Source organism: Neophocaena asiaeorientalis, unplaced genomic scaffold (assembly GCF_003031525.2).
Source record: "Neophocaena asiaeorientalis asiaeorientalis breed wild unplaced genomic scaffold, Neophocaena_asiaeorientalis_V1.1 scaffold327, whole genome shotgun sequence".
Classification (NCBI taxonomy): Eukaryota; Metazoa; Chordata; class Mammalia; order Artiodactyla; family Phocoenidae; genus Neophocaena; species Neophocaena asiaeorientalis.
The window spans coordinates 5,467,730-5,480,280 of NW_020174560.1; the positions used below are offsets into that span (position 1 = coordinate 5,467,730).

Genomic DNA, 12,551 nt, shown 5'->3' on the forward strand with positions numbered 1-12,551 from the left:
TTTTTTTTTTTTTTTTTTTTTTTGCGGTACACAGGCCTCTCACTGTTGTGGCCTCTCTCGTTTCGGAGCACAGGCTCCGGACGCGCAGGCTCAGCGGCCATGGCTCAACGGGCCCAGCCGCTCCACGGCATGTGGGATCCTCCCGGACCGGGGCACGAACCCGTGTCCCCTGCATCAGCAGGCGGACTCTCAACCACTGCGCCACCAGGGAAGCCCCTCTCTTAGGTTTTATTGTTATAAGTTGGATATTATATTTTTGTAAATAGTTATTAATGGTATATAAAAAGATACTAGGTTTTTATTTGGTAATCTATAAGTTTCCTGACATCTTTTTAGTTATAGCTTATTGATTGTGGTTGTGATTTTAAAGTTTTTATAGTAATCAGTTTCATAAAGATCCAAAAGTTTATGTGACTTTGGTGCTGGAATTTCCTCATAGATGCATGTATTTTGTAAAACCCCCAGTTTGACAAGAGCAATAAAAAAGTTGGATCAACTGTAGCTAAAATAGCAAATTAAGTAAAATGAAATGGGGTGGGAAATGTGTTTTTTATTCTTGAAGGTAAAGGCCTTTGGTAGAATAAGTTTATCAGCAGGAAGAGTGAAAAAAACCTTGGCTCTCGTTGCTTTACCGTGTGCTCTCCAACTAGGTTAAAGGGTGTATATGCTTTTACTAGGAAACTGTTTCTAGGTAACAATTTTAAAGCTAAGTATTTACTTAAATTCTAGTTTTGACTGATGGTTGGATTTTGTTCTGTAGGTATTTGGGGGAGAAAATAAGATTATTAATGCATTTATTTGAATTATGATTCTTTATGGTACCTACTTTATTTTTGTGACTACAGTATTGAGATTGGGCAGTATTTTTCCACTAAGCTGACTTCCTTTTGCTCTTGGCTTTCTATCATGTTTTTACTAGATGTCTGTGGGAGGTAGACATGAATGAATGTAGCTTCCTATGACCTTGAACAATTCTAGCATCATTTATAAGAGTTACATCTAGAGAGCTGTTATGTGCTTTGTGGACTGTTTCATGCAAGGTTAATTATTCCCTTTATGATCTTTTTCTTCTTTGTTCCTGATTTCTGTTAATGATATCACGGTCCTCATAATCACTTGGAGTCAAAATTTGAATCATCTGACTCCCTCCTCACTTCGCATATCCAGTCATTCTTCAGGCCTGTTGATTCTACCTCCACGGTATCTTCAAATTCGTCCTCTCTTTTCCCTTCCCACTGCTGGTTCATGCCTTTATCACTTCTCCACTGAACATTTATAGTGACTTCCTGATAGGCCTCCTCTTTACTAGCCTTTTTACCCCAATCTATTTCCACAGAAAGCAACAAAAAACAATTTTCTGAAAAATACCTCTGGTCATGGAACTTTGCTGCTCAAAAATCTTCCCAGTCCCTGGAAATTGTCTCTTGCTGTATCTTTCTTGTGTCACTTATCACTTTCTACCTTCTTTTAGAACTGTCTGTGGGCTTTTCTCATCTTACCCAGGAGTTTGCAAGCTCCTTGAGAGGAGGCCACAAAAATATTTGTATTTTTGGCTGTGCCTGCGTGGTCTTGCACATACTACTCATGCAGTAGATACTTTGAATAAACTAAGAAATATCAGTTAAGAGAGAAAATGTACCATTACATGAAACATGTTCACTTAATATTCAGTCTTTTTTATTAATATCACAAATAAGATTTTTTATTTGTCACCCTTACAAGTCTGAATTTTAAACAGTTTTTTGGACTGGTGGCTCATATCCATCAGCTTGTTCAAGTTTAGCACCTGTCTCATCCCTAGTAGCTTTTCCAGAACTACTGCCTTCATCATGAAACATGAGTTTTCCCATTTCAAACTTGCGGTTTACTTTTCTAACAGAGACATCATAGAGCAGATAAATAGGTTGGCAAGCCTTTTCCATGTCTTTTCCAATGCTGTCTAGAGTCAGTTTTTTGACAATTTCTTTCAAGTCATCTTCTTCTGGTTCTGGCAGACCTGTTGGTGCTAACAGTGAGGTTTTCTGAATCTGATTGTTGCATTTTTTAGTAAAAACAGCACTGGATAGACGAAGTTAATAATCATCAGTAGTCTTGACATCAACATGAGCTTCAGTCATGGGCTGCCATTTTTTGACCGTGGAACACATTTTGTCATAAGCAAGATCCACGCCTCGGAGATTAGACAGTTTTTGCCCTGAACATCCTCAGTAATTAGCTTGAATTTTCTAAATGCAACTTCATCATTCTGCAGATCAGCAAAGCTCACTTCAAAACATGACCCTTGAGGCCATCCAGTGTGATTTTGGTTCCTTGAGTTTTTGTGACCAGTTTTTCCTGTATTTTTGTATTGAACATATCTGGTGCTTTCACATCATACCGATCTTTCTTAGAAAATGGATCAACCACTTTCCTCTAGGCTCCCTTTTTGCTGCCTTTTGTAAGGTGCTTATTCTTGCAGACTGCCGTGTTGCTGCTCAGCCAAAAGGGAATATTCAGTCTTACTCCACTGCAAAATAAAATATAAAATATGGTGAACACAGAAATCATCTTACATAAAAAAGGTTGAACTGTTTTGCATCTTTGAGTTTAATAATCATCTGCTTGTAAAGCACTACAGAATTTACAGAATCTTTCATTCAAAAATAGATCATCTGAGAGCAAGGGTTGAAGATAATATAGTAGACATCATTAAGTTAAATGACTTATAATTTTGAATTCAATTAAGTAAAATAGTGCTTGTAAAGTTCTATACTTTAGAAAAAAATAAAGGTTATTGTGGTGACTTGTTTATTAATGAGCTATATAACCAAAGAAAAAGGTAAATTAAAGACATGAGAAATAAAAGAGTTTGAAAAAATAAAGTAACTTATTTGCTTGATGTACCCTAAAAGATTAGGGCAGCCACTGTTATTGAAGTAATGGGGAACGGGAGCATGGGTGTTTGTATTTAAAACTTACACAATAGGGTAGGAATGTTGTACATATTTACTTAGAAGAATATGGTTTGAATAAGTTTGCTTTCCTAAACGACATCTGTCCAAGTGACCTAGCTGGTTGGATTCTTTTTCATAAAATATTAGGTTGCTGACTGTGAAAGTTATTATCACTATAGAAAATTGAGAATTAAGTTAGAAATAAGAAATTTAAATTTCTTAGAACTTATCTTTTAAAATAATACAGTCTTTTCCTCCATATTTATAGTGGTTAGCTTTTCTTTCTATTGGGTATAATTCATGAGTCTGTACACCACCTTAGATTAACTAGTTCCTCAAAGGCTGTTTTATAATTTCTGGATTTAATTTTATTTTAAGGGAATGTTTCTTAGCTTCTGTTTAGGACAGCAGTATTTAAATTAATTAATACTTGCCACTTACATTTAGTCTGATTTATTGAAACTAATTCCCCAAGTTAAGTTTAAATACTAATATCTTTTACTAGCTTGTATTAAATATATTTAAGGCTGAAAATACCTTTTTGGGGGGGTTTAATAGGATCCATTTCCTATTTAGAAATTTCAAGTTATTTACATTATTTTATTAGTGAAAACACGTAAGTGATGAACCAAAAAGAGTTCATCAGTTGTAATATAGGTTTTTTTTTTAGAATACTGAGTAATATCTTTATTTTAATTGAAATATAGTTGATTTACCGTGTTTCAGGTGTACAGCAAAGTGATTCAGTTATATGTGTATATATATTCTTTTTCAGATTCTGTTCCATTGTAGGTCATTACAAAATATTGAATATAGTGTAGTTCTCATTCTTATGGCTAGTGCATTTTCTTTGTATGCAGAATAGATTACCCAGTGAACATCCCCCAAAGTACAAGGTGATAATTAAAGAGGTTTTTGGGGGGGGGTTTTGGCACTCTTGATAATGATAGAATATATGTTTGATCATTTGAGTTTAGAGACAATGGGAAAGCATTTAATAATGATTATTTATACATTCGCTAAAGTGCTTTAACCTTCCTTTGATGCTATTTTTTGTTAAGCACATTTTCCTGTGAAGTGTTTGTAGTTGCACACACCATGTCAGTGCCTGCTGGTTGTTCCTCCTGTGAAGTATCCGTTCTTTTATATACAGAGATTTATGAAAGAGTTCATGGTGTGGATGATCAGAAACCCAACAGGACTCATTTTCATATAATTTAGTGCCAGTTGAACACTCTGGGTGCTGGTTGTTGCTGGGACCTGTTTTTGACTCTGTTGAACCTTTACTGGCTGTGGTTTGTCTGGCCATCACATGACTTCTCTGAAAATTCCCCCTCCCCTTCATTTCCAGTAAACTGTTTGAGTAGGAGTGAGTCAGAGTGAAACCAGCTTCCCTGTAACCACAGGGCTTGTTAAAGAATTTGTCAACGTGGACTCTAGAGGGTTTGCATTAAGCTTTGCAGTAACTGCTATGGTTTGTGTTGCGTCAGGAGTTCCACAGAAAAGCTTCCTGTTCTCAAGATCTCTTGCTTGTTTGCAAAGGGTTAAACTGATCAACTTTACCATAATGAACATTAGAGACACATGTTAAACACATTTATTTATCACTTAAAGGCTGTGTCAAAGCTACCAAGGCTTATTGTAGTTTCTCTTTTCAGAATCACCCAACCACACCCAACAACGTTAAGTTTTTGAAAAGGCAGGCCTGCTAGATCTTCTTTCAGAGCTGGCTCATAATTTTACCACAAAGTACCATCGAGATTAAGCAATTTTAAGTGTCTCTTTTGAAGGATTCTGTTGCAAGATATTGCGACTACTAGCACAGTTAGCTTTTTGTACACAAAGGTCACTTGCTTGCATTTGGTTCAACAAGAAAAGGTAGCACTTAAAATAGTTCTGTAGTTGTAGTTTCTAAGCACACTTAGCATGAATTATGATGGAATTCTTAATACCTCATTTTATTTGCTTTCTCAGGAAGATTTCACTTTATTTTGAATTCTTCTCTTGCCCCTCCACTCCCAGACTTTTAATCTTTCTTCGTTTTCTGACTCTTCTCATTTTCTTTAACCCATTCTTATAGTAGTATTAACAGGAAAGAGAGTTGCAATTTGATTCAAACTGCCAAATAAATGGCCACTGGGAAACTTGTCTGCTCATCGTGCACTCCTGAACCCGTTTAATTTTACACGTTCATTTCTGTATTTAACCATGTCATCTTGGCCAGACTTTTATTTTAAAAATAAATTTAAAGATTACATTTAAACTTAACCTCCTAAAAATCATTTTTATTCTGCTTACCTTTTTTGTAACAAAATAAATTTAGGGAAAAGAACATGGTAGAAAATTTTGAGCCAATTATTCCTCACAGGAAAGAATACTACAGAATAATGGAAGTTGAAAATTGTTTATATTCTAACAATGTTCACGAGCTCCCAGTGATCAAATTAAAATAGAAGAGAAACATTAGTTTTGATGAAGAAGCATTCTAATTGAAATTAGATGATTTAAAAATGAAAATAAGAGGTTGATACAGTCATTTACAAAGCGCAATAAATAATAAATGTTTAAGATTTTTCTTGTTAGTTTGCTTTAGACATTGGAGAAAAATATAGTTTTGTTTTATGTCTGCTTCGTTCTTCTCATTTGCACACCTGTTTACAGCTATGGGGTGGAGGGGATAAGCATTATACAGGCATTAGGTTACCTTTGTTAAACTAATTTAAAGATTTTACTCAGGTTTGTGTTTCAAACACCTTTTGTAAAATGCCTTTAGAAAGGCCCCTTTCATTGAAACTTAGACCAACAGACTGTATGTATGCTATGCTTTTGCTCGAGTTTGCAAATCAGTAACACACTAAATACACATCCACCCTCTGTTGTAACTGCTGAATGCTCCTAGGGATCCTGGCCTAAGATCAGAGATAGTGCAAGACATTGACAGCAGAGTAACTATTATGCTCATTTCCTATTACAAAAGGTGTTTTTGTTTCTAATTCGTCAAGGTTCTTGGTTTGTCGTAACAGATATGTAGTTCTTTCTTGCTGAGTATTTAAGGAAATTTCTCTTGGTAGAGTGTTCTTCCCATTTTCCTGTCTTGGGCCTCACCATGTAATAAACATGACTATCGTGCTTTTAAACTAAAGGACTATGTAGAGACACCAGGAAGTAGGCATGGTAATTAATACAGTGCTCCCCTCAAAAGTAGGCATGTACTCTAGACTTCCTTGTGCGCCTTCCCTGATAAGGGTCTGCATCCATTAATTTATCAAAACTTGTAAAAATTTATTTTTACTACTTCTTGAGGTAAAGACTTCAGTAAGTTCATAGGCTGTTATTTAAAGCCATGCTTCCATTTGTTTGTTTTAAATTTGCCTCTTTCACGTTATAAAGGGCGCTACCCTCATTCTAGTATTGTAAGATTTTTTTTAAACACTTTTCCTTTCCTCTTTCCATAACTTTATAGATTTTAATCAGTTACCTTTTCAGCCTTTCTAAAAAAATAATCATTTACTTTTTATATCTAATAACCCCAAACTCTTGGATCATTTTAATTCGTGCTCCCCCCATGGATCTTTATCTAATCCTTTTATGTTTTTTTCTGACATGAAGTTGTCAGAACTGCATATGATTTTTCAGGGACAATTACACTACTGTACTTGTGTGTTTTCAGATTTCTACAACCACAGTCCTGTTTGGCAATGCATTTTACTGATGTTTTTAATAAATTGTTTACTTCAATAAACTGTTTACTTGGGAGACCACTCCCAGTTCCCTTTCCTTTGTTCATAACTGGAAACTTTTATAACCCATCACTTTATCTATCTATCTATCTATCTATATCTATCTATATCTATATATATATTTTTTTAGCCACGTTGCGTGGCTTGCAGGATCTTAGCTCCCTGACCAGGAATCGAACCCAGGTTCTCAGCAGTGAAAGCAGTGTCCTAATCACTGGACTGCCAGGGAATTCCCCATCATTTTACATTTAAATAATTTTTCCCTAAATGTGTTATCTTACTGTTATCCACTTTGAAACTTACCTTCCACATTTCCTTTTTCTCTCTCAAGTTTACATGATCTTTAAATATACTGCCATGATTTTGGCACTTTATAATTTTAATTTCAGCTGTAGGTTTAGAACTTAAACTCTGTTCCTTTTTTCAGGACCATTTATAAACTTGTTAAGTGGGATGAATGGGTCTATCTTAGGAAAGAATCCCACTATTTACATTTCTCATCATAGAGATGATCCCATTTATCTTTATCCTTTGTTTTCGGTCTCTTAAGTTTCCTGTCCCTGACAATTTTGTAAATTCTGTACTGACCTAGTTTTCATAGCTTTGCATGTCTGAGTTCATCTCAACCATTTTTACTTTTTCCCCCCTTTTTTTTCATTCACAGTATTATTGTTTTTACTTACACAGTAGATTGTCATATGCTTTTTGTTTAAATTCCAGTTTTAATCTGGAAATAAAAGTTATTCATTAGTTACTTACAACCAAAATACAATCAATTATAAATGCTAAAAATGAAGGGTGATTTTTTTCCCCCCTAGCATCAACTAAGATTTGGTAAATACCCTTTCTGGTGAGACATGAGAAGATCACATGAGGAGATACTGGCTTCAGACAGGAAAAAAGAGAGAAGAAAAGAAAAATGCATTACTTGTGTAATGTGTCATTTCTAATAAATCTTGCATACTCAGACATTTTCCCTGAGTGTCTAGAGCACTGTTGTTCTTCTTAGGCTACAGTGTTCGTTGTTATTTCAAGTAGAGGCCAGGCAGGCACTGATAGGAGTGGATGCCAGCCTGCCTGCCTTCCTAAGAATTACCATGTGGTTTCTTTTCAACAGAAAGCTAAGCAGGGATAGAGGGAGGAAAAGGAAGCAGCAGATACTGGCTGGTTTTACTGCTGGTAGCTTGGACTGTGAAAAGGAGGAAAAAACTCTGTGTAGTTATCTGGAACTTCCAAAAATACTGCTCTACTTTTTATCTGAAAATGTTAGCAAATGCTGATGGTCAGACCCTGAGAAAGTCTCCTGAAACCTTATTTCTTCCATCTCTTCTTTGCTCCTAGACTACCCAAGAGATATTTTATGTCTAATAGATGATTTGTGAGTTTTACGGTTAGTAATCATGGTGAGGTGACCATTACAGATGTAAATAACTAAAGAATTTCCTCTTATTTCCTGGAGACAAGAATATGTTGATTAAGAACTAGCATTCATGTGTAGTAATCTCATCTATCGTTACCCTCTTGTCATGGAGTATTTGGTAAACTACTTGGTTGCACTGCAAGGCAGATTTGATAAATTTTCAATTCTTAATGCATTTCCTTCCTTTCCTCCTTCCTGTTTTGTAGCCCTCTTCCTTCCTTGATATTAACATGTTGCTCTTCTCTTTTTGAAATTAGAAACAAAACAAAACAAAAGCCTCTTATCCCCTCAACTTGTGATGTTGCCCTAGAACTGAGCTCACATAGTGTCTTAAAAATTCTGACAAGGTATTTTATTTCATTGGTTCTCAGGGTTTCTTTCTTGATAGTAATGTCAAGTAATATCAGTCTAAACAATTTTGTCCCATAATCAGTTTTGTCTCTTAATTATCATGGTGATAGATATTATTATCATCATTTTGCAGAAAAGATGAAGAAACTGTGGCTCAGGGAAGTTTGAAAACAACAAAGTTGGTGCTCTATCATTTGATATTGCAGTAAATCTGTAGAACTGGTGTTCTTATATTCTGTTTCTCTTTTTCATGCTTTCCTTTTCATTTTTTCAGTTTCCGTCTCAAACTCAGTAGGTTTCCTGAGTCATCTCTTTCCCCATCTCTACCAATTGCAACCCACCCACCATCCACATATACACACTAGATTATTTATTTTATCTCTCAAGAGAAAAAACTTGCTGGAACAGTCTTCCTCTACATTCTTAGCCTGGCTTATTCCCTCACCTCCTTTACGTTTTTAATCAAATGTTACCTTTTCTGTCAGGCCTTCTCCAACCATCGTATTTAAAATTACAACTTGCCTGCCACCCCATTTTGTAGTTTTTGTCTCCTCCCATTAAACTGTAAGCTCCATGAGGATCCAGATTATCAGTTTGATTCAGTGTTGTATCCGTTGCTCCTGTACTAGCATTTGGCATTGTAGTAAACACTTGCTAAACGTTTATAGAATTAATGGTCAAACCACAATGTCCTCATCTTTATATTCTTTATTACCATGCATGCATATACCATATATATATGGTAGTTACCAGCTTTTTTGGGTTGAATTTAATTGCTTTTAAATAAGAATTTTGGTTCTAATTTTGTCTTCTAAAATTCTGTATGGGTAAAAACTATATGTAGTTTTCCCAAAACTCAGCACTTAAAGCTTTTCTTTTCCTCCTCTTTTCATGGTTGAATTTATTCAGTCTTCATATGTTTGAGTTATCAAAGCTACTAATTACCACAGACAGACTCATTAGAACCATCTGTAGGAAAGTAAAAAGGTTTAGATTTTTTTTCAATTGAGATTTATTATCAACTGGCAACATGGAAGCAATATTAAGAGTAATTTATGTTACAACGACTTTTGAAAAGTGTTTGGCACTGTCTACATAAACATAGCCTACGATCTAGCGGTTCCATTTTGTAGATTTATACCTAGAAGAAAGATGCTCCAGAAGACTTGACAAGAGTAGTCATAGCAGCATTATTTGTAATAACCCCAAACTAGAAACAACCCTAACGTCCACCAACAGTAGAATAAATAAATTGTGGTATATTCATACAAAGGCAGCAAATTGATTATTGCCACGTGCAACAGCAGGAGTGAATCACATGGACATAATGTTGACTACAGAAGCCAGAAATAAAAGAGGACCTACTGTATAATTCCATTTATATAAAGTTCAAAAATAGGCAAGCTACATTTATAGTAATAGAAGTCAATGATAGTGGTTATTTTGGGAGAAGAAGTAATTACTAGTAGTGCCACCAGTAGGGTTTCTGGAGTTCTGGTAATGTTCTGTATCTGGATCTTGGTGGTAGTTACATGGGTGTGTTCATTGTAAGATTTCACCAAGATGTATATTTTAGATTTATGTACATTACTGTGTATCTGCTGTACAGCTAAAAAAAAAATAGCTTTACCACCCTCCCACCAAAGTAAATTTGGTAATAAATATACGAGTACATGTAGAAATTCATTTAATTATATAGCTGATATAGCTGATATCTTTCTATTTTAGGCACAACTCTCTGAAATGTGTGTCACTCATGGACCTTTATTTTTTACTGTACTCCATGTTACAGACTACATTGATTGTACTTAGGGCCTATGCGTGTGTAACTGAAATAATGTTTTGTGAAACAGTATTTACTTGTATCACATGTACTGATCTCACATTTTTATTCTGTTCATTAAAAAGATGCTATTTGTGACCAACTAAATTTTCACAATATGCAGTCTAATAAAACCATACTAAATAATAGAAATGTATAAATATGAACAGGAGCAAAATCTGAATTTTCAGATTTCTAGATGGATCACGTTTTTAGTACGTATTAAATTTAGCTAGTTGCCAAAATAAATGGTTCTTACTGTTTCAGAAAATACACAGATCTTCTTTGTGTTCATTTTTAGACATGACTTCATAGATTTTGATTAATGTGTGATCTGATTTTTATATGTATGTGTTTTATGTGTAATCCCCCCTTTTTCAAAGGGGAAAAGATGGTGTTTATGTTCTTCAATTTTATTTTTAATGTGTCAGAGAGAAGGAAACCATATCCCATTTTTAGATAATGACAAAAGCAAGCAATAAATAATTCTAGCTAGAAAATCCAATACTGTTTTATAATCATTATTTTTAACTTCCTAAAAAGTAGTGTACCGGATGGGATATGAAGACAATAAAACAAATGTTTACTCGTTACACATTGGAGTACACAGATTTCTCATATTTGTTATTTACAGTTTTGATTTTTGCCCCATCTGTGAACCATCTAAGGAACCATTACTTCCTTATTGTTTTTTTTCCTTCTTTTTAACTGCTGAATCCTTATTTTTCTTAATTGAGATAAATTGACATATAACATTGTATTAGTTTTAGATGTACAACATAATGATTTGATGTATGTATATACTGCAAAATTATTACCACAATAAGTTTAGTTAACATCCATCACCACATATTGTTACAAATTTTTTTTTCTTGTGATGAGAACTTTTAAGATCTCTCTTAACTTTCAAATATACAGTACAGTCCTGTTAATCAGAATCACCATGCTGTACATTACATCCCCAGAACTTATTTATCTTTTAACTGGAAGTTTGTACCTTTTGACCACCTATGCCCGTATCACCCATCCTCCATCCATCTGCCTCTGGCAGTCACCAACCTGGTTTTCTGTATGTATGATCTCAGGGTTTTTTTTTTAGATTGCACATATAAAGTGAGATCATATAGTATTTGTCTTTCTCTGACTTATTTGACTTAACATAATGCCCTCTAAATCTATCCATGTTGTTGCAGATGGCAAGATTTCCTTCTTTTTTATGACTGAATAATATTACAATGTGTGTCTTTCTATCTTTATGTATATATCCCACATTTTCTTTATTCATCCATCAGTAGACACTTAGGTTCTTTCCATGTCTTGGCTATTGTAAGTAATAATATTTCAATAAACCTGGCGGGGGGGCGTTGCAGATATTTTTTCAAGATAGTGATTTCATTTCTTTTGGACCAAAACCCAGAAGTGAAATTGTTGGGTCATATGGTAGTTCTAATTTTAATTTTTCGAGTACCCTTCATACTGGCTGTACCCATTCCCACCAACAGTGCACGTCTTTTTCTCCTCATCTTTGCCAACACTTGTTATCTCTTTTTTTTTTATTATTTTATTTTTTATTTTTATTTATTTATTTTTTTTTGCGGTACGCGGGCCTCTCACTGCTCTCGCCTCTCCTGACGCGGAGCACAGGCTCCGGACGCGCAGGCTCAGCGGCCATGGCTCATGGGCCCAGCCGCTCTGTGGCATGTGGGATCCTCCCGGACCGGGGCACGAACCCATGTCCCCTGCATCGGCAGGTGGACTCTCAACCACTGCGCCACCAGGGAAGCCCTTTTTTTAGTTTTTAATGTTTATTTATTATTTATTTTTGGCTGCATCGCGTCTTAATTGCGGCACACAAGATCTTTCATTGCGGTGCACGGGCTCTTCATTGCGGTGTGCGGGCTTTTCTCTAGTTGCGGCACGCAGGCTCCACAGTGCATGGCTTTGTAGTTGCGGCACGCGGACTTAGTTGCCCCGCGGCATGTGGGATATTAGTTCCCTGACCAGGGATTGAACCCGCGTCCCCTGCATTGAAAGGTGGAATCTTAACCACTGGACCACCAGGGAAATCCGAACACTTGTTATCTCTTGTCTGTTTTATGATAGCCATTCTAATAGTTGTGAGGTGATATCTCATGATGGTTTTGATTTCCCTGATGATTAGTGTTGAGCACCTTTTCATGTACCTGTTTGCCATATGTGCGTCTTTTTGGAAAAATATCTGTTCGTATCCTCTACCTATTTTTTAATCAGATTTTCTTCTATTGAATTGTGTGAGTTCCCTATTT

The 12,551-nt window shown here is 35.4% G+C and overlaps 1 protein-coding gene and 1 pseudogene across 3 annotated transcripts in view; one reads left to right on the plus strand and one right to left on the minus strand.

The window, feature by feature from the left end:
• Positions 1 to 12,551, plus strand: part of VMP1 (vacuole membrane protein 1) — a 120,916-nt gene that overhangs the window by 68,685 nt on the left and 39,680 nt on the right. The window lies entirely within an intron of this gene.
• On the minus strand, positions 1,731 to 4,242 carry LOC112408026 (40S ribosomal protein S3a-like; annotated as a pseudogene).